The sequence below is a fragment of the Strigops habroptila genome, chromosome 1 (genome assembly GCF_004027225.2).
Source record: "Strigops habroptila isolate Jane chromosome 1, bStrHab1.2.pri, whole genome shotgun sequence".
NCBI lineage: Eukaryota > Metazoa > Chordata > Aves > Psittaciformes > Psittacidae > Strigops > Strigops habroptila.
Genome location: NC_044277.2, coordinates 27,775,986 through 27,796,726, shown reverse-complemented (window position 1 = coordinate 27,796,726; position 20,741 = coordinate 27,775,986). Strand labels below are relative to the sequence as shown.

The window sequence follows — 20,741 nt, the reverse complement described above, 5'->3', positions numbered from 1 at the left end:
AGAGCGCATCTGTTGTGAGTAGGCACAAGTAAAAGTGCTGTTTAACACTTAGCTATCAGCAAAAGAAATAAGGCACAAAGAAAAATAATTTTTTTCTATAGTTCACATCTCTGTTGTAAAATCAAATGTTTATGGTTTTTTTCTGAAATTATACGCTACTTGTCTGCCTATTTAATGTAAGTTATGCTCCTGACACATTCCTCATTTTTTCCCAGTAACTCTTCAGATTATCATTTCCTTTGATCTTTTTATGGTATATCAGCAATATTACAATGAATCACAGTTCTTACCAATCATCTCACCTTTGGCTTGTGTTCAATAGCCTGATTTTCCAAGTCTGAAAGTTATTTCGTGTTCTTTTTCTTTGCTTCTAATTCAACACACATTGTGTGTAATTGCAGGGTACAGTGATGATTACTCTCCAAAGAATTACTATAAAACTTGGCTTGTTAGCGTATAAAGCTCTGGCTGTTAATCACAATCATTTAAGCAGTAGCTAACCCTCACTAAAACGCAGATGGCATGTTGTTAACATTTCAAGCTATCCAACTCAGTCATTGTTGATATATCCCAGAGAGGACTTTGTTATGCTTTTCAATACTGCTTCTCTTCTGTAACGCTGAACAGTATCTGCTGGGTTTGATACCCTCTCAGACACTTAGGATGAACACATAATACTGTACAGCTGTAGCAGCTCATGCAAATAAAAATGCATATTTTTTTTCCACTGAAAATGAAGAATTTAACTATAAAACCCAAAATGAATATAAAAAGGAAATCTGTGAAAGAAAAAAACCCAATATAAACAGGAAGTTGTCTTGATTAAAACTAGTAAGTGAGTTTAAATATGTACATATCTGACTTAAGAAAACCTTGGCAAGCTTGATCAGTATTTGCAATTTGAGAAGGTCCCCTGTTTGCTGGCTGAGTCCTAAGGTCTGATGATTTCCAACAAGCCATAAAATAAATAGATAACTATTTTTTCAAGTGCTACTGGCCTAAATAGCAACTCAAATACTGTGCATCAAAGAGTAGAACAAATCATACTATCAGTGCCCTAAGCCCCTAAGCAAGGATTTTTAATAAGAATGATTAAATGCTTTATACAATACGACAATCCACTTTAAAAAATCCTGTATTTCTTAAAAAACATGTGTTTTGCAAAGGTTTTAAATGACTCCATGCAGAAAAGTTGAATTCTTACACTGTAGAAAAGGATCTTCTGAGAGGCCAGGATACACTGACCTAAGCAAAAGAAAAGGCAAAGATTATTGCTACTGCACAGGCTCAGTACATGTTTGTCTGTCACTCTTTCAGAAGTTTCCCTACCAGTAAAATAAAATTGACTTACTCAGAAGGTACTTTTGGGAATCAAAACTGTGTTTTGAAAAAAAATCTAGTATTTTAGATAAACTCTGTGGAAAAGGAAAAAAGAACAGTTCTAAAATAAAGAATTTATTATGTAACTGGAACTAACTGTGCATGACTTTTCATAAGTATGCATCAAGTTATGAGCTCAGACGTCTGGGCACGTGTATTACAGTGCTGCCAGCGTACATGAGCATTTTGACCCTATACCTCCCAGGGTGCTATGAAAGGGGTACGCTTCACAGAGGCGCACAATCATGGAGACATCCCTACCTGAAGATTCAGCAAAGTATTAGGTCATGGCAATTTTGCTTATGAAATGAATAAAGCTTTTTCTCCTCACCTTGTACCAAGTTTATTATTGTTTTGTCTACATAGATGCCATTCCATGGTGAAAAATACGCTTATCAAATCAGAATGTCAGAAAACAAAGTGTGATTCTTATCTTCTTTTTTGACATGTAGTTTGGTAAGAGGCAATTAGTCTCTGTCCATGCTCAATTTCCTTCTACCACCACCGTCATTTGTGTATACTTCCCCAGAGACTACTGCTTAATTTGAGCAGGCAGAGAAGAGATTTGAACTGGCACCAAGACATAGATGTATCTTTTTGTCATTGACCAGACACATTTTCTAGTAAGTGGCATCTCTGCTACAAGAATGGGAGAAATTTAAATTTTCATTATTAATTCCTTTAGCACTTACGATTTCAGAGACATCATTCACTTAGCACAAAATGTAGAGAAGCCTAAGGGAAATTGGATTTCCAGAGCAGTAATTCTTTCTTATTAGCCATTCTCCAAAATATTGTTCATATCAATGGAATTCTTTACCAACTTTTAATTAAAGTATTTTATAAAGACCCATCTAAGTCATTTCTTTGCAAAGATTTCAAGGTCAGATGCCATCTTCCACTTCTCTTTCATCTTTAAGTTTTGAGTAAATGTGAATTGTCCATATTGAAATAAAAGCACTAAAAGTAACACTTGTCAACTCTGCTTTGTTCTTTGGGTTTGCTGCAGACACAAAAATTTGTTCTCTTTTTGTTCTGGAGTACTATGTGTGCAGCAGAAAATCACACTTACTGAGAAGCTGTTGTTCCTGATTCTTAGCAGTGGAAATGGTTAAAAGTTGTCACAGAAGTTTTACTTATGAAATCCATATTCCAGCCATGTTACATATATGGTTCAGAGAATTTTGTCTCAATACAGTGGCACAGTACAATGCACATAAACATCCTTCTTTTCTTTCCCAGAGATGATATGCTTTGAGAGTATTCATTATAGCATTAAACACCCGAAGTACAAATTCATTTAATTTCAGATAAAGTATAGAACCTGCATAGTTGTCTACAAAGAATATATTCCATGTCATATATAGCTGCTTTTCCACTTGCAATAAGAATGTTATTTCTCTGTTGTACTCAATGTTCATCTTGATTTCTTTGATCTGAAGAGGTGATTTGAATATAATATTATTTTAATCCAACATCCTCATACCACTTAAAATAAAGGTATGTCTTGTCTTACCTCAGCAATGAGGGAACTGAAATTTTAAGACAAATTCTGACCTTCTTGTAACAAGGGTTTCTACATCAAACACCTTGAAATGGAGTTTATTTGTACAGCAGCAAGTTTTGTGTCAAGTGCTCAAATGACAATTGAATTAGTTTATTGCTTTCACTAATTGACCTTTTTTAATTTTCAAACTTTACATGTTTGTTTAATCTTAATAACTTTTGATTTATTCATGAAATGTTGCTCTTCTTTGCTTGTGATCTTCTCTGTTGATTCAAGCATTTTCAATGTGATATTCTCCATCACAAGTTTTTAATCAGATTTTTAAAATAAACTTCATGGACTTTCATATATATAAACTGAATAGGTACATATTAACTGAAGATTAGAAACCATGTCTAGTTAGGAAAACCTCATCAATTTAAGGTTCCAGAATAGGTCACCAAGTGGAATTCCAATAAAAATGAAATTTGCATGCAATGCTTCATTTGCAAGGAGTGTTTGTTTATCTTCTCTGGCATTTATTACAGTGATCAAGCAACTGAAATAATCTGTGTATTATGCAAACCAGTCCTTTTCCCAGGAAAGTTTTCAGGCTTTTTATATTAGGAAAAAAATTAATGCAAAGGCTTCTTGTAAGATAGCATGAGAAAAGTATTGGATCTTGTCACAAGAAATTCTTGTTGCTGTCATTGCAGGTGACTAACCTGCTTCGGGAAATTAGAGACTCTATTATTATGGGTTACATCATTGAAATGTTTTATTGTGAGTGTTCTTAGCAGCATGAAGGATTGCTCTATTTGCCTCCTGGCTAATTGGATTATTGCCCATTCTACCAGTGTAACCACAAAGATGACTAAAAGAATTGAAACTTTAGAAAATGGAGATTTAACAATGAAGTGAGTTCTTAGCCAAAGGGAATTTCAGTTGGAAAGTTTAGATCAGCTGGGAAAAGAAAGCTAACAGTACCTGCTTCTTCACAGTCATGAGTGTGAATATACTGAAGGAGGAAAAGGTCTGTGGCAAATTGTAGAAAATCACTGTCTATAAACTTTTAAAAGGCTCTTTTTAACCTTGATTTGGGGACATCTTTTGAAAAACTTTTCTTACCAAAATTATTATTATTAGCTTTATAAAAAGAAAACTCACTACTCTATCAGAAGTAAGTAAACTGTCCTCAAATTATATGTCTTGATGTGCATGTTTAGGTGGTGGAAAGCATTTGGGACATGTGCTCTGGAATCTGGCTGCTTTTTGTACAGTATTTGCTGCAGAATTCTTTTTAACTCATAGTAACAAATCTTATATAAAAGAAGGCAACTTTGCAAAGGAGCAGACCTCCACTAAGTAAAAATATACTTCTTAACAAAATGCACAGTTCATGTGGCTTTAATTACAACCTGGGAAAGAACAAGCTTCTTGAACTGGAACTTTAACAAATACTGAAAAACACATTGCCATTCTCTTAGTTTACCCACTTAGTCTCCCTGACTTCTCTATGGAGAAGCTGTGGCAGTCCAGTGAAGTTCCCACTCATTAAAAAAGGGAAAACATAAGCACCATTTTTTAAAAAGTGAAAAAGGAAGACCCAAGGAACTACAGGCCAGTCAGTCTTACCTCAGTGCTAGGGAAGATTATGGAGCAGTGCCTCCTGGAAACTATGCCTACAAGAGGCCAGTGACTCCTTTACTGCTGGAAAGAGACTTTTTATAAGAGAAAGTAGTGATAGAACAAGAGACAATAGCTTTAAAATGAAGGAGGGTAGATTTAGATTAGATATTATGAAGAAATTCTTTATTGTAAGGGTGGTGAGACACTGAAACGGATTTCCTGGAGAAGCTGTGGATGCCCCATCCCTGGAAGTGTTCAAGGTCACGTTGGATGGGGCTTTGAGCAAGTGGAAGGTGTGCCTGCCTGTGGCAGGGGGGTTGGAACTAGATAGTCTTTAAGGTCCTTTCCAAATTTACCATTCTATGATTCTATGATTCTATGTGATATTACAACAGAGACCGAATTGAAATTATTCCCTCGTAGTGCTCTACACTCCTCAAGCTAATGGGTCTATTTGTCAGAATAGACACTAGTTGCATGGATTTTGCTAGAGTAACCCATCACTCAGAGCTACATGGTTGGCAGATCAATGGCCATCTATTTCATGAAACCATCTTTTTTTAAGAGCTTTTACATGATTGAAAGCACAAATTGCACTTTGAAAATAAACTGTAAAGTTATTGTCTGTCACTGTTGTGCCATCCGCCATTCCTTCAACTGCTATAACCTCTCCTTGTGTCATATCTGAAATGAGATAATAAATTCTCCAAGAAAGGAATTGTTTCTTAAAATAGCACTTGTACAACAATTAGCACTTTAGGGTGCTGAACTTGAATGGAGTTTTCTGATCTTGCCATAACATAGCAAATAATCACTGAAGTATGGAAAATAGATACAGAAGGGGTTTTTGAGACTATATAATCTGTCCCCTGCTCTGAAAGAAGGTTAAAATATGTTAAGAATTGTACTGATATATGTCCAACCTTAAAGATTTTCAGTGATGGAGATCCCACAACCTCATACAAGGTTAGTTCAGGATTAGGTGGTTTCAGTGTACATTTACATTTTCTTTATAATAGACATTTTGCTACTGTTTTTACCTGCATTCCTTGCTGTATGTAATTTAGCTTAGCATTCTTTGTCTTTTCCATCAGGGCTATGGAGAGTACATTGTTTTTTTCTATGCCAGAAACCCTTTATGTATTTGAAGTCTGACCATCTTACTACTTGGTTGTCTTCATTTGACTGTGAATTAAGTGCAACTAGCAAATAAAAAAACCTTAAATAATAAAAAAAAAAGCTTAAAAAAAAAAAGAGAAAGGAAAATCTTATTAGGACAGATAGAGATATGGCTAGGCAGTATAAAGATAGCAGATGAGACAATGAATTTTTCCTTCTAACCCAGCAAACTCCAGAGCCACAAACTGTGTGGGTAATTGTTTCACCTGCACAGTTACAATAGAAGGTGCCTGACAGTGCTTTGTGGACTACAGAGGATATCACAGGCATGGTCTCAAGGGCTTTAGAACTAATGTGGATGTTTCTACTTCATTACTTTCAATGAACCACAGTCTTATCTGTCTCCATTAATGAATGGTTACCCCTCTGGAAGACATGCTACAGGTTATATTCTAATGATGACATAATTAGGAAGCAGAAATAGATCTCAATGAGAAGACTGCCTGTAGTCATGACCCATGGGCTCCTTGGTTTGATTGTGCACAAATCCAGGATTACTGAAGCATGGAGAGATAAACTATATGGCATTAGAGAATGTGTCAGAGCAATAAAAATCAGTATCTGTATTTTTTTGGAATACATTCTTGTACTGCAGTTTTGGAACGAATACAAATTTTTGAATGCTGATTTTTCCAGAACAGTTTCATTTTAAGATGTTGTCTGGAAGGTATGTGGGAGATCAGTGCAGCAAGCTGTGTCAGTAGCTTTAGCATTGGAAACATTTCCTTGGGTTATTCCAAATTACGTTTAAAAGAGAAATTTAATTAACATATTTTAATAATATAAAAATAATGAATTACAGTATCATATAAAAAAGAGTGGGTGTTTTTTTCTGAGGATGAAGTTATGAATAGAAAACCAGCATAAGCTGAAGTAGGGTAGATTTAGATTGGATATTAGGAAAAAATTCTTCACTATGAGGGTGGTGAGGCGTTGGAACAGGTTGCCCAGAAAAGCTGTAGGTGCCCTATCCCTGGAAGTGTTAAAGGCCAGGCTGGATGGGGCTTTGAGCAACTTGGTCTAGATGAAGGTGTCCCTGCCTGTGGCAGGGGGGTTGGAACTAGATGATCTTTAAAGTCCCTTCAAACCCAAACCATCTTGTGACTCTAAGATCTTTGGATAGTAAAAATGGAGCTGAAAACTAAGTGTTGGTTTGGATAGGGCTTACCAATAAGCATTAGAATAATGCTGTAGTTGACAGAACAAATCAGATAACAGGAATAATACATGAAATATATACTGGCTGTTAAGAATTTTCCAGCATGAAAGGAAATGTAAGGCAATTGTACAGACCATACCATATCTCCTGACTTTTTCTTTGCATGGCTGTGCCAACATGCTTGCAGTCATTACTGTTTATAAAAAAATAAACCCCCAAACCAGAAAATGTACCCAGTGCTAGACCATGAGATTCAAATGCCCTTCTGTGTAGTATCATCTTACTTTCATATGTAACAGATCATAGTTCATAAATTTACCAGATTATGTGTTTCATATTTTAGTTTTCTTCAATGCAGTAATGAAACAGCAATTTGACTGTCACTATGGGAAGTCTAAAATATGCTAATACAGTAAACTAGCCATTCTAAGATTTTTTTTTTTAAATTATTTCTATTATGGTAACAAATTTTAGATACTTGCAGCTAGAAATGTCTGAAACACAATAGTCTTTCTTCTGCTCAGACACTCTGAATTTTATGCTCTATGTGGGAGTGAGGTATTTTTCTCCGATTATTGTGAGTGCTGGGAACCAAAGAATTGAGCTGCTTATTTGATGATGTGTTAATTAGCACTGCTAGTTGTATAATTATGATTAAATGTAATTTAAATGTCTGTTCAAAAGTAAGCAACAGAAGTTTCCTACCATAAGTAGCCATACAATAAAAGCAGCACAAAACAGAATGCTATACTAAATTGCCAGTTCTTTTCAGATCCATGTGTAAACTAGATGTCCTGACTAGCTATCCCAGTTTCTTCAAATAACGCATTTGCTTTGGATTTGAAGCTTTTATTTTTATATATATAGATCCAATATAATTAGTTCAATAATGTCAGTAGAATAAATTGAATTATTTCATCTCTCCCTTTATCTTTAGAAGTCATTAATGTCAAAAGTACAATTTTTATTTTTGCTGTGATTTCTGTGTTCACATACTGTACAGAACTGTCCTCATTATTTATTGCAGTTTGTGAATTACCACAGAAGTCTTCTCTCTGCAACTTGGTTTGTTGTTTGTAACTATTTGCTTTTTGAATTGGTTACTGTCATCAATTTGCATTTGCTGCTGACTATTCCCCAGATCCCTGAGCAATTTCCAAGCAGGGTGCTGCACACTGCCAGCCCAGATCCTCAAACGAGTGCACATCCATACATATATTTATGAAATTTTTTTAGTAGACAATGACCACAAAAATAAAACTGTTTTACATCCAATTTTGAAAAAACAAAATAATATTAATACCTCTTTATGAAAGAACAACTTTATTTTTGTAAAGTTCTTGAAATTCTAAGATGTCTTTCTGTTGTCACTGTTTTATATTTGCTGTTACTATATCTCTGTATATGCCTTAGGAACTCATATGTGAAATATTATGATATATATATCACGAATACATTATACGATATACTCCTGAAGCCAGGACACATCTTCATCTTCCTTTTGCCCTCTGCTACCCAGACTGAGTTCCTAGAAGTAAGTAATTTAGCTAAATCCTGCAGTTTGTACGCAGTTTAAGTACTGTCATACTCCATGGTCCCACTGAAATAATAGGGATTACTTGTGCAGTAAGCTTTTATTCAGCTTGATTGAAGGTAGCAGAAATGATCTCCTGGTTTTTATGGGAGACGCAAATTCATCTATGGATGCATCAGATTTAGTAATAGCCTATAGAAGTTATTAATGTCCCTAGCTACTTGCAGGTAGAATTTGGTACTTGCAATACACATTTGAAACACTTAACCTGAGACTAAAGTAGTGTTTAAAGTAGGGGAGAGTTTCATTGCCATCGCCCAGGATAAAAAAGTGTTAAGGGCACTGTGCAATTATTCTGGCATTAAGCGACCTGCAAGCAGAAGAGAGACTAGAAACTGGACCGCTTGGAAGACCACTTTAATCCATACTCTGTTACTCAAAGGACTGGTGGCAGCAGGCATACCATGTCAGCTGGTTTCACTCATTATCCCATTGCAGCTTTCCTGTGGTCACGACATGAGATAGGCACTCATCTCTCCAGAGTAGTTACTACTGGCAGGTCAAGGAGATTGTTTGTGACTGCATAGCAGTGGTTTTGTAACTTGTCTCCAATCTTTTTTTATAAAAGCATTGTAATAGCATTTCTACAGATTTGCACGTGTCATTCTGTTTACTACATACATATGTGTATCAATTACCTCACTTTTTTAACACTCTAAACCAAAATTATTTCTGTTTATTTCCTCTATTATTCTGATACAAACAATGAAGCTGGGGGATGGGAATTTCATACCCTTCCTTTTGCAGTATAAAATTAGCACAGATGAAAGGCAAAGTAAGCATTTTCTGCAAAGACTTCTATGATTTTGGGGAATACCTAAAGTATGTATATGTAAATTTGGCATAATTTCAGATACAGAGGAGAAAGCACATTAAGAATAAGTGCAATTTCTTCCAATTACAAGTGAGTAGCTCTAGCCAGTTCCTACAAATGCTTTAGAGAGGGTATGTACTTTATACTTTCCCAGTTCCCACTTTCCCTTACTTGCAGGGTAAGTTTCCCAATAGTAGGGGTTATTCTGAAATTGAGATCTTTAATTTCTTTGCTATTTTTGCTACAAAAATGAGAAATTCATTAATATTCATGTCTGAAATCTAAACAGTGTTTTAATTTTTGAACACAATTCTGTTGTTGCTAAAATGTAATGATCACCAAAGCTGTGAAATCAGTAAGAATTATTGTGCAAGCGATTTCATTGTGACTGAGAATATGGTTGTGACTGACTTGGGTCTAAAGTCGGATTGTGGACTGTTTTCAACTTTCCATAAGGTGCCATTTGAAAGTGCATACTGAAATAGAATGTAAGCTGCATTCTAATTCACAGTACAAAAGTGCAGTTTTTGAAGAAGAAATTACCTGTGCTAAACTATGTGATCTAGACTAGAAGCCCAAGCCTACTGCCTTACTAGTTGACCTCAGATACCTCTGAACTCCTTGGACTGGCAGGGCACACTCTGCCCAGCTCCAAGTAGCTAGGCTGGGCCTCATTTCAATATCAACAAAGGATATTTCATTCTGTCATACACATTTCAATGTGATCACTCATTTTAGTCTTGATTGTCCTTCTCTGAATTAGACTTTATTCATTATTTAGAATTTGTAAATGTAATAAGCTGTCTGATACCTTTTGAAAGCAACAGATATAAAAGGCATGTTGTAGATTATTCTCTGGTTGTGCTTTGATTCTATCATTCATTCTCAGAAGAATAAACTCTAAAGCTAGATATGCTTTTTGTACAGACTTAAACAATTATTTCTGTAGTTTGCTGCTCTTTCAATGATGTAATGGATAGAAACATCCAGAAAAAAAATGGATAGAGTCCAGAGCACAAACCAAGGATGCTTTTTTTTCAGGAGACAGTAATTTTGAGTAATAAGAAGATATGAGGGAATTTATTTAGGACCTATATTCAAAAATCACCCTCAAATATTTGGGTCAAACATCTATGAGATATCCACATGATATCTACCTCTATGCTGAAAATTTTTCTCATAAAGTCATGAGCATATTCTTCTTTGCCATGCACTGATGTACAATATCTTAAAAGTATCTTTCCAGTTCAGTCTCATTTTCCAGTGCTATAAACTAAAAATAAAAATATAAACTAGAAGTATTGAAGTATTTCAGGGACACTGCTTTGTAAGTGCTAGATAGATTTCTAGTACATATTTTGCTTTATTTCTCTGTGGAGCAGGAGGTAGGAGAGGTAGGAACATGGAAGGAGTTATAGACTGAGGGTCTGAAAGAAGTCTCAGGGAGGTTTAGGTAGATAAGTGAAGATTAAAACTAATTCTTTTACTGTGTAACTTGATTCCCCAAATCTTCAATTTGCTGCAGTGCAGCTCTTCTGTCCTCTGCGACAGCATTATAAAGTTTGAAGATTTTCTGTTTGACATCTGTCATGAGCACTAAATTTATTAAGCCTTTTATTAATTAACAGGGAAAGGTCAAAGTCCACTACATAGCTTTTTCTAACTACCAAGGTTTATTTTGACACTCTTTAGCATATATAAGCCATAACCTGGAAGAATTACTGTAGATCTATCTAAGCTTTTCTCTTATTGCTGAGAAATAAAAATTTTATGAAAAGTTTAAAAATATGTTCTTAAAGACTTCTTTTTCTCTGTACCTCAGCTTACAATATGGTATGATAATGTGGAAATAATGGGTTTTTTCTTTTTTTACTTTTTTTTCCCTTTAATCTAAGTTTTGAGTCCTACATATTATGTTGAAAAACAAAACAAAGGAACCAAAAGTAACCAAAATTTGTTGGAAATTGTAAAGTTTCAAACTCTGGGAGACACATGCAGGGGATTCTAAAAGATTTAAAGAAACTTTCATATTTAAACAATTTCCTTTCAGCAAAAAGATCAGAAAACTTGGATTTTTTGAAGTTTTCATACCTTTTAAACCCTGTTGGAATAAGCTATTTTGTCTGAAACCATTAATATAAACAAATAAATTAAAAAAAATTACTTCAGAAATACAGTGTTTCTTGTAGGTATGTTGTACTCTAAATATTGGTCAAGATCTGTGCATGTAAAATGTGTTTATATTATTCTTCTTTGGGTACCAGAGTTGGTGGTATCTAGGCAAAGGTTTAAATAGGATTACTTTTAAGAAATTCTGCCCAACTTTAGTTTTAAGAAAATTTTCAAAAAATATGTGTTTACAAATCATATATGACTACAGAAAATACCTAGAAGAAGTTAAGTGCAGCTGCCAGTAAGAAGCTCTGAAAACATATCTATTTTGTGGAGAATTGGTATCAGTGCTTCAGTGCTATTTCTTGAAGTAACTGTGTCTTCAGAGATCTACCAAAGAGAACCATGCCCCAGAATGTTCCTGGCATGTGTGATGGATTTGTACTTGTTGAATACTCATATGGGTGACATCACATATATGTCATCACATATATGCTTTGGCGGGGGGGGTGGGGAGGATGAGAGGAACAGGGGGAGTGCAGATTGATTTGTTTCTTGAGCATTTCTTTGTCAAACTAAAGTTTGTTTATTTGGTTGGTTGTTTGGTTTTTGGTTTTTTTTTTTTTTTTTTTTAGTTAGGATGCAAAGCCAACCTCAGAAATTGAAAAATTACAGCTTTTTTCCCTTTACTCTTTCAATTCGCTTTTGCCCTACTTTGAGCTATGCGACATCAGGCAGACTTTGGATTAAATGATTACATACAGGCTTTTTTCCATAGAATCACTGCTTCATTTGGTTCCCAGGATAGATGACAGCATTCAGTTAATTATTGGTGGTCAATAGCTTTTTCTAATTTGCTGAAAAAGTGGTTCTTTTGCATTCAAACCATGTCTTGCATATAGGATTTTTCATTTCTTCTTCCACTTTCCTATGACACTGGCCACTATATTAAATGAGTTCTCATGCATATTGCTGGGGGAAGACATTCTATATTCCTGGGGGAATAGAGTTGTAGAAATACTAGAGATCAGAACCATTTCTGATTCTGAGTCAAAATTTGAGGCATTTAGGTCTAGATTCTTCAGAGTATGTAATATTATCAGAGTTTTGTATGTTCTAAGAGGTGTTGATTTTGCCTATATGTTTGACCTGGACAAGGAGGAAAAACTCTTCAACGCAAAAGCCTATCAGGCCACCAGCAAGTCAGGACAAACCTAATCTTTATTGTATTTGAAATGAGAAGCAGAGAAATGGAGATTATGTTCCAAGAGAAATTTGGCTTAAAAGTACCACATTTTTCATCACAATGGAACAGGAAGAGCAGAAGAAATAGATTTTCTGGAGTGGCATTACTTTTATTCTGAGTGTCGACACTCATACTGCAGCCTCTTATTTACTTTGTTGCTTCCAGCCAAGGAGAAAAGAATCACAAAAGAAATTATTTTTATTGTAAAACCTGATTCACTCAACCACAGATGCATACAACGCACTCCATTATGTAAATGGGTGGGTTTAGTATCTTTACAGCTTTTCTAACTTAAGATTTTGTTTGTACATAATGAATGTTTACAAATGGGTGATAGTTCTGACCATAGATGTAAAGTGAAGCTTTTTAATCTATTAAAATAACTCTTCTTGGGCAGGAAGAGAGCACCTAAGAATCTTGTTGTGAGACACATTTCTTGTTTTCACATTCCTGAGAGAAAAATTACTCCATCCATAAATGCTTTTTTCCTGAATTCAACTTGTCTTTCCATTGTGCTTTTTAACCATTTTGATACTGCCTGTGTTGAGCATTCTGTTTCTTTTCAAAGTTAGACCCCTGGTGTTTCAAAGTTTGAATTCAGTATATTATGTTTTTACTGACAGTTACTTGCTTGAAGTCCAGAGCTTTTGCTGGTTGCATTACACAATGGAAAACATAGAGGTTTCTGATGAGTCTTCTGAGTCTTGGCCTGCTTTAATAGTTTTGTAGATAAAACAACGACATCTTTTACTACTTAGTAATAATAGCTCCTGGGCTGCAGCAAATTCCCCTGCTTATTAACTACTTTGTTTCCTTTGGTCTCAGGGTAGCAGTCAACTGAGAGGGAAAACATCTTTAGCTAAAGAGGTTCTGCCTGATTCCAAGGAGACAACAGAGATCATAAAGGAAAGTTAGTCTAAGAAGTTATTACATCTGTTAAAAACATGAGGAGGGAAGAGATCAAAAGAGTTTAAACTTATTCAACTTCTAGAAATCTTGTTAAACCAAATATTTTTTTTCAAATATAGTTATGTTTCTCTGTTTATATCTGAATTATTTTATACTTGCCAGGTGGCATCCTAACTCCCCATCAGAAATCAATAGGAATGTGGTATAAGGAGACTGCCCCACCATGATTTTTAAGAATAACCTTTTTCCTTTGGGTGCCCATGGTTGACACCATGTTCTTAAGGTTATGAAAAGCTCCTGCTTCTCTCTTCTCTGTCAGGACTGTCAAGTGTAAAGAAAAAGGGGAATAAGAAGTCAAAATATCAGTGGTGAGAGTCCATAGAGTAATTATGCTAGAGGTTCCTTCTGCAGTGTAGGCGCATAGAATCATAGAATCATAGAATAGTTAGGGTTGGAAAGAACCTTAAGGTCATCTAGTTCCAATCCCCCTGCCATGGGCAGGGGCACCTCACACTAAATCATGTCGCCCAAGACTCTGTCCAACCTGGCCTTGAACACCACTAGGGATGGAGCATTCACAACTTCCTTGGGCAACCCATTCCAGTGCCTCACCACCCTCACTGTAATGAACTTCTTCCTTATATCTAATCTAAACTTCCCCTGTGTAAGTTTGAAGCCATTACCCCTTGTCCTATCACTACAGTCCCTAAGGAAGAGTCTCTCCCCAGCATCCTTATAGGCCCCCTTCAGATACTGGAAGGCTGCTATGAGGTCTCCACACAGCCTTCTCTTCTCCAGGCTGAACAGCCCCAACTCTCTCAGCCTGTCTTCATGTGGGAGATGCTCCAGCCCTCTTATCATCCTTGTGGCCCTCCTCTGGACTTGCTCCAACAGCTCCATGTCCTTTTTATGTTGAGGACACCAGAACTGTACACAATACTCCAAGTGAGGTCTCACGAGAGCAGAGTAGAGGGGCAGGATCACCTCCTTTGACCTGCTGATCATGCTTCTTTTGATGCAGCCCAGGATACAGTTGGCTTTCTGGGCTGCAAGCGCACACTGCTGGCTCATGTTAAGCTTCTCATCAACTAACACCCCTAAGCCCTTCTCCGCAGGGCTGCTCTGAATCTCTTCTCCGCCCAACCTGTAGCTGCTCCAGAGAAGCCATTTTCAGTGCTGCCTCTATCTCATATCACCTAAATGACATATTTGGCAATACCAGTCTCATGCTGTCGTGGTTTGAGCCCAGCCGGTAACTCAGAACCACACAGCCGCTGGCTCACTCCCCCCCCCCCCCTTCTTCCTCCCCCCGCTCCCGGAGGGATGGGGAGGAGAATGGGAAGAATGCAACTCCCACGGGTTGAGATAAGAGCAGTCCCGCAACTAAGGTATAACACAGAACCACTACTGCTACCACCAATGATAATAACGATTAGTGAAATAACAAGGGGAGAGGATACAATTGCTCACCACCCGCCGACCGATACCCAGCCCGACCCGAGCAGTGATCTCGGCCTTCCGGGTAACTCCCCCCGGTTTATATACTGGGCATGACGTGCTGTGGTATGGAATACCCCTTTGGCTAATTTGGGTCAGGTGTCCTGTCTCTGCTTCCTCCCGGCTTCCCCTCCTCCCTGGCAAAGCATGAGACTGAGAAAGTCCTTGGTTGGAATAAACATTACTTAGCAACAACTAAAAACATCGGTGTTATCAGCGTTGTTCCCAGGCTGAAAGTTAAAAAACACAGCACTGCACCAGCTACTAAGCAGGAGAAAAATGACTGCTATAGCTGAACCCAGGACACATGCAATCACAAATATTCTCTGAAAACATTAACAGAAACATTGATTGGAAATTTGGACAGGCTGGACAATGAGGAAAGTCATGTAGGTATGTTTTCTACTTCTTAGTTTTTCTAAGAAAAAGGTTGTGATGGGGAACGGGAAAGTTGTTTGCTGTACTGAGTGCTGTTAGAAAGAAAAAAAGAATACAAACTGAAATAAGCAGCGGGTACAATTCATTGCACTATTTCAGTCAGAAATTGCTGCCACATGGACTCAGACTTTCTAATGGCTTTTCACAAACAACCCTCTGTAAGCCTCCAATTGGTATTGTGCCTGCAGTATTTATTTTGAAATACTCTCAGCATCTGGAAATACCCACACTACATGCATACACCATAAACTATATAAATGTTGGAGAGGATTCAATAGACTCTTCTATAAAACAAAAGAATTATTGAAACATGCAGAAGAAGCAAGGCCAGAATGGAATAAGGTTTATCCAAGTGTAGGTGACATTGTGTTCATCCTTTTAAAATTGCTTTATCATTGTGGACATTCTCTTTCTTTGACAAATAATCATAACAAATCTTGGTGACAACTTTAGCTAACAGATATTAAAATAGACTAAACTAAAATATTCATGAGAGGTTTTGTGAAATGTGATGGAATAATGTCGTTAAAGTGTTCTCCATTCTCATTTAGATCTTTTTGTTAACCACTTTGGCTGTATTTCAAATGGAATTACATTTGTGTACAAGTACTTGATCAGGACTTAAGGCTGAGTGCGTATGTCTATATAGATATTTTAAGAAAATTATTTCAATTTTAGAACTTTGTTAGTTTGTTGTTATGCTGGGATAAGGAACCTCATTCCCAGCAGGAGATATCGTGAAAGCAACTTCATTTATATTTGTGAGATGATGCCACTTGACAAATGTGGAATGATCAATGAAAAAATACAAAATTTTCAGGCAGCTGCACTTAATGCTATGTCAAATTTATTGAATTATTTCAGTGTGAAAAATGGAGAAAATATCAAATCATTTTATATGGACACTTCCTAAAATAGCTTTGAATTTCCCATATACTAATGGTTTATAATGTCTGTCTTCCAGTCTTGTTTTGTCTTCTAGCTTTTACCCAAGACACTATATTTGCCACAGATTTTCACTTTGGTTTGAGAAGGGGGAAAAATTTTTGTTTTAAATTGAACTGAAACTATTCTTTTTTCACTTCAATCAACAGCAAATTGAAAAGTCTACGCTCCACAGCTTTTTCCTGGAGCTGAGTCTGTTAAGAACAAGTGGAACAGGTATTTTCTGGCACCCTTTATGTCATTTAGTTGATTCTGTAATTAAAGACTTATTAAAAATGTACGTCAATTTGCAAACTGCTAGTTTCTAAAGATTCTTTAGATCTTAGTAGCTGGAAAAAAGCTTATTATGCATTTCTCAACATCTGTATAGTAAACTCTTTAAAGTGTGTATATTTGACTTCAAAAACTATATACTGAGAGAGAGAAGGAAGATGTGTATTTGAATTTAGAGAATCATTAACTGAGCTCATAGCAGTTGCTTTATAATCCTTACAGTTGAGTTGTCTGAGAGAATGCTAATATTTTCAGATTCTCAGCATAATTTTTCTGCTATTTGTCTTAGAGATTTACCGAATTTGTAGCACAGAGAAGGAAAAAAATTCTTGGGATTTTCTGAAAAGATAGCTAGATAGTTCTTCAGATAGGTAGCATGTAAATATTCTTTTCTAATTTTTGACAAAGTTTGTATTACAGAAAATTATGACTGCATGTGGTTCTATTTTTTCACTCATTACTCACTGAAATGTAAGATGAAAACAAAAGCCATGAAAGTATTTACATTGGCACTTACTTACACCAAGAATCAGGAGATGATTTTTATACATATATGTCATGCTTTTGTTGACGATGCTTTGTGAAAAAGTTCACTACATACCCATAACAAATTCTGTCATCAAACATGAACATATAAACAGATTGACAATATTATGTTAGATATTTTCCTGGTTTTCTGTGGAAAATTTTTGGAGGGATTATCTTGGTAGCCAGAGACTGAACTGTGCAGGAACACTTCTAAATTTTCATGCTTTGCAAAGCGATTGTTCTGGACAAGGTTATTTCAAATCGCTGCTTTAGCTATGGTAACTAGACTGTCTGTATTGCTCTTACTTTCATGTAGCCCCAGGAGCAGGGGGGAAGGGGAGGGAGTGAGTGAGCCGTCGCGTGGTTCTGAGTTACCACGGGTAACCATGGGGAGGAGAATCAAAAGAATGTAAACCCCACGGGTGGAGATAAGAACAGTCCAATAACTAAAGTATAATATAAAAATACTAGCACCGATAATAATGATAAAGGAAATAACAAGGGGAGAGAATCTGAAACTAAAAAGGGAAGGGGAAAAAGACCCAAACAATAAACAACAGTGATGCACAATACAATTGCTCATCACCCACCAACCAATACCCAGCCTGACCCAAGCATTGATCTGGGCTTTCTGGGCGACTCCCACCAGTTTATATACTATAGTATACACTGCAGTACGGAATACTCCTTTGGCTAGTTTGGGTCAAGTGTCCTGTCTCTGCTACCTCTCAGCTTCTTGTGCCCCTCCTCACTGGCAGAGCATGAGATTGAGAAGTTATTGATCAGAGTAAGCATTCTTCATTCATTCAGAACCACAGCTGTGTGGTTCTGAGTTACCAGCTGGGCTTAAACCATGACGCTTAGCAACAACTAAAATATTGGAGTGTTATCAGCATTGTTCTCAGACTAAAGCTGAAACACAGCACCGCACCAGCTACTAGGAAGGAGAAAAATAATTGTTACAGCTGAACCCAGGACTCCCTTCATACTCATCAAGCAGTCCAAATGAGCAAGTTACACACCTGAAGACTTATAAGTCAGACAACGACAAACGAGAACAAGGTTTTTTATTCTGTCAGACATCTTGACTGTCCTTAGGTCACACTTTACCTTTGGTATTAGTCACAGAATTTCACAGATATCTAGTATACTGCTGCAGTAAGGAAAGCAAGAATTTCTGCAGGTCTACATAATTTGTTGCTGTTCTTTAGATGCATGTACACACAGAACTCTTAATTCATCTTGGTCTGGTAGTAAAGACCTCAATATCCAAAAGAACTTCAGCATTTTGGAATGGGTGACTTGTTCAGAACATTTTTCAAATATTCATAAGACAGGAAAATGCATCAAATAAATAATAACTTGTTATCTTTAGATTACCAATATATAAAAGCCAGAGATGGCTGCAATTTTCCACTCTCTTAAATGCATTTCTTTACACTCTTTTTTGTTATACCCTTTAGAGGAGTTGACAGACAGAAAAAGAAATAGCTCAATAAAAACTACCAGAAACATCTAAGGAAATCACTTTTGAGAAATACTTATGTGGTGAAATTTTGTCCAGATCCTTCTCGTAACCATGACAAACGTATCTTGTGAAGGTACTTTCCTTTTATAGAAGCTGGTAGCATTTGACTTTCCTTTATGTAAATATTAAAGATAGGGGTGAAAGTCACATATTGATTAAAAAGAAAGAAAAAGGGATTAGCAATCATTTCCTCAAATACTTTTTCTTCTTAAGGTTCCTAGCTCTTTCTACAACAAAAAATACAAAAGTTGAACAGTAAAAAGTGTTAAATCAGTACCTTTTTGTTGTAAATATACAGATAATTTTAAAAGCAAATTCTTACATAATTGAAGGTGGGCTAGCTTAAAAGATTTAATTTACAGAATTAGATGTATTCCAATTTCTCTTTTAAATGTACCTATTGATCTGCCATTCTGTTTTCTTATTCCATAACAGCTGGTAAATTTTCCCAATTATCAAGAGTTGAATAACTTATCAGAACAGTTGTAATCAACATATAATCAGTTTTAAAGAAAATATGGGAAGGATGGATAAAAATAATAAAAGGTTATGTTAAGTGGCACAATTTAATGCTGATGACTGATGTTACTCAGCTACAACTTACTCTTAGAATTTAAAATAATTCCAGTTATTTTTTTCTTCAAAGAGTTTGACATAGCTTGTGTAACAACTGACAAGCAGTTCCTTCCTTACATGACAATTCTCATCACTTACACAAGTGAGATACATAGGAATCGGTGTTGTATTGCTAACAAAGTATCTATACAGTTTTCAAAATTGTAAGAGTAACATGCTCTTTAGTAAGGTTTTTTTTTTTTTTTTTTTCCAAAAGGAATATAAGAATACATAATCATATTAGGAGAATAACTAACAATAGTAAAGGAAATCAAAGACTGTATATTGTATGCAATGTGTTTGGGAAGCTGAGACTTGCATGTTAAAAGACCAGTGTGGTCCCGGCTGGGTATGTTTTAGTTTCAAAATAATTATCTCTGTCAAATAATTAATATTTGTTGACAAGACTAAGTCAAGCACATGCAGCATCACATGTGTTACAATTAGTTGGGATAAGAAGATAATATGGACTGAAAGTAATCAATTTGAGCTGCCAAAGCTGATCACTTAAGCCAAGTGAAAAAACACAAACAACTTTCTTCCATAGATTTCATACACACATATAATTAAGTTTTCCTGCTTCTGTGGTCTTTTTATATTTCAGCTATGAGCAGTCAAGTTTCATAGGTGTGAATATTTTTGAACATTTATTTGAGAGTTTCCTGAGCAAACTTGGTAGAAGAAACACTAATAGTTGATTTGAAAGTAAATGATAACGTTGGGCATACTAGAGCACATTAAATCTAGGTAAACTAGATAAAATTAAAGAATATTTGGAATATTTAATATTGAAATCTGAATGCTATCAAAAAGCTCTTTGTAACTGATCTGTATTTACATGGAAAAATATCCTTAGTCATTGCAAGCTGTCGAACAACAAAACTTACAGTGCATCTATTCAGATTAACTTGTGAGGACAACATAAAAACAACAGCAAAGCCTCTCCTTTCAATTTATACCCTTTCCTGTCCCAGTTAAGTCATCATAGAATCATAAAATCATAGAATGGTTTGGGTTTGAAGGGAGCTTAAAGATAATCTGGTTCCAACACCCCTGCCAAAGGCAAAGACACATTCCACTAGGCCAGGTTACTCAAAGCCCTGTCCAACCTGGCCTTGAACACACCCAGGGATGGGGCATCCACAACATCTATGGGCAACTTCTTCCAGGGTCTCACCACCCTTACACTAAAAAATTTCTTCATAATATCTAATCTAAATCTACCCTCTTTCAGTTTAAAGCTATTCCCCTTTGTCCTACTTCCTCGTTTAAAAATTTCTTCTCCAGCACTCTTGTAGCCCCTCTTTAGGTACTGGAAGGCAGCTATAAGGTGTCCCTGGAGCCTTTTCTTCTCCGGGCTGAATAAGTCGACCTCTCTCAGCCTGTCTTCATAGGAGAGGTGCTGCAGG

General features: G+C 36.1%; 1 protein-coding gene across 11 annotated transcripts in view; it reads left to right on the top strand.

The window, feature by feature from the left end:
- Window positions 1–20,741, top strand: part of RALYL (RALY RNA binding protein like) — a 377,671-nt gene that overhangs the window by 152,412 nt on the left and 204,518 nt on the right. For 8 of the 11 annotated variants that reach the window (XM_030491152.1, XM_030491141.1, XM_030491118.1 and 5 more), the window contains one exon: window positions 16,538–16,604. The exons of the other annotated variants lie outside the window; for them this stretch is intronic. The gene's annotated coding sequence lies outside the window, so the exon portion shown is untranslated. The remainder of the gene's footprint in view (window positions 1–16,537; window positions 16,605–20,741) is intronic. 11 annotated transcript variants of the gene reach the window in all.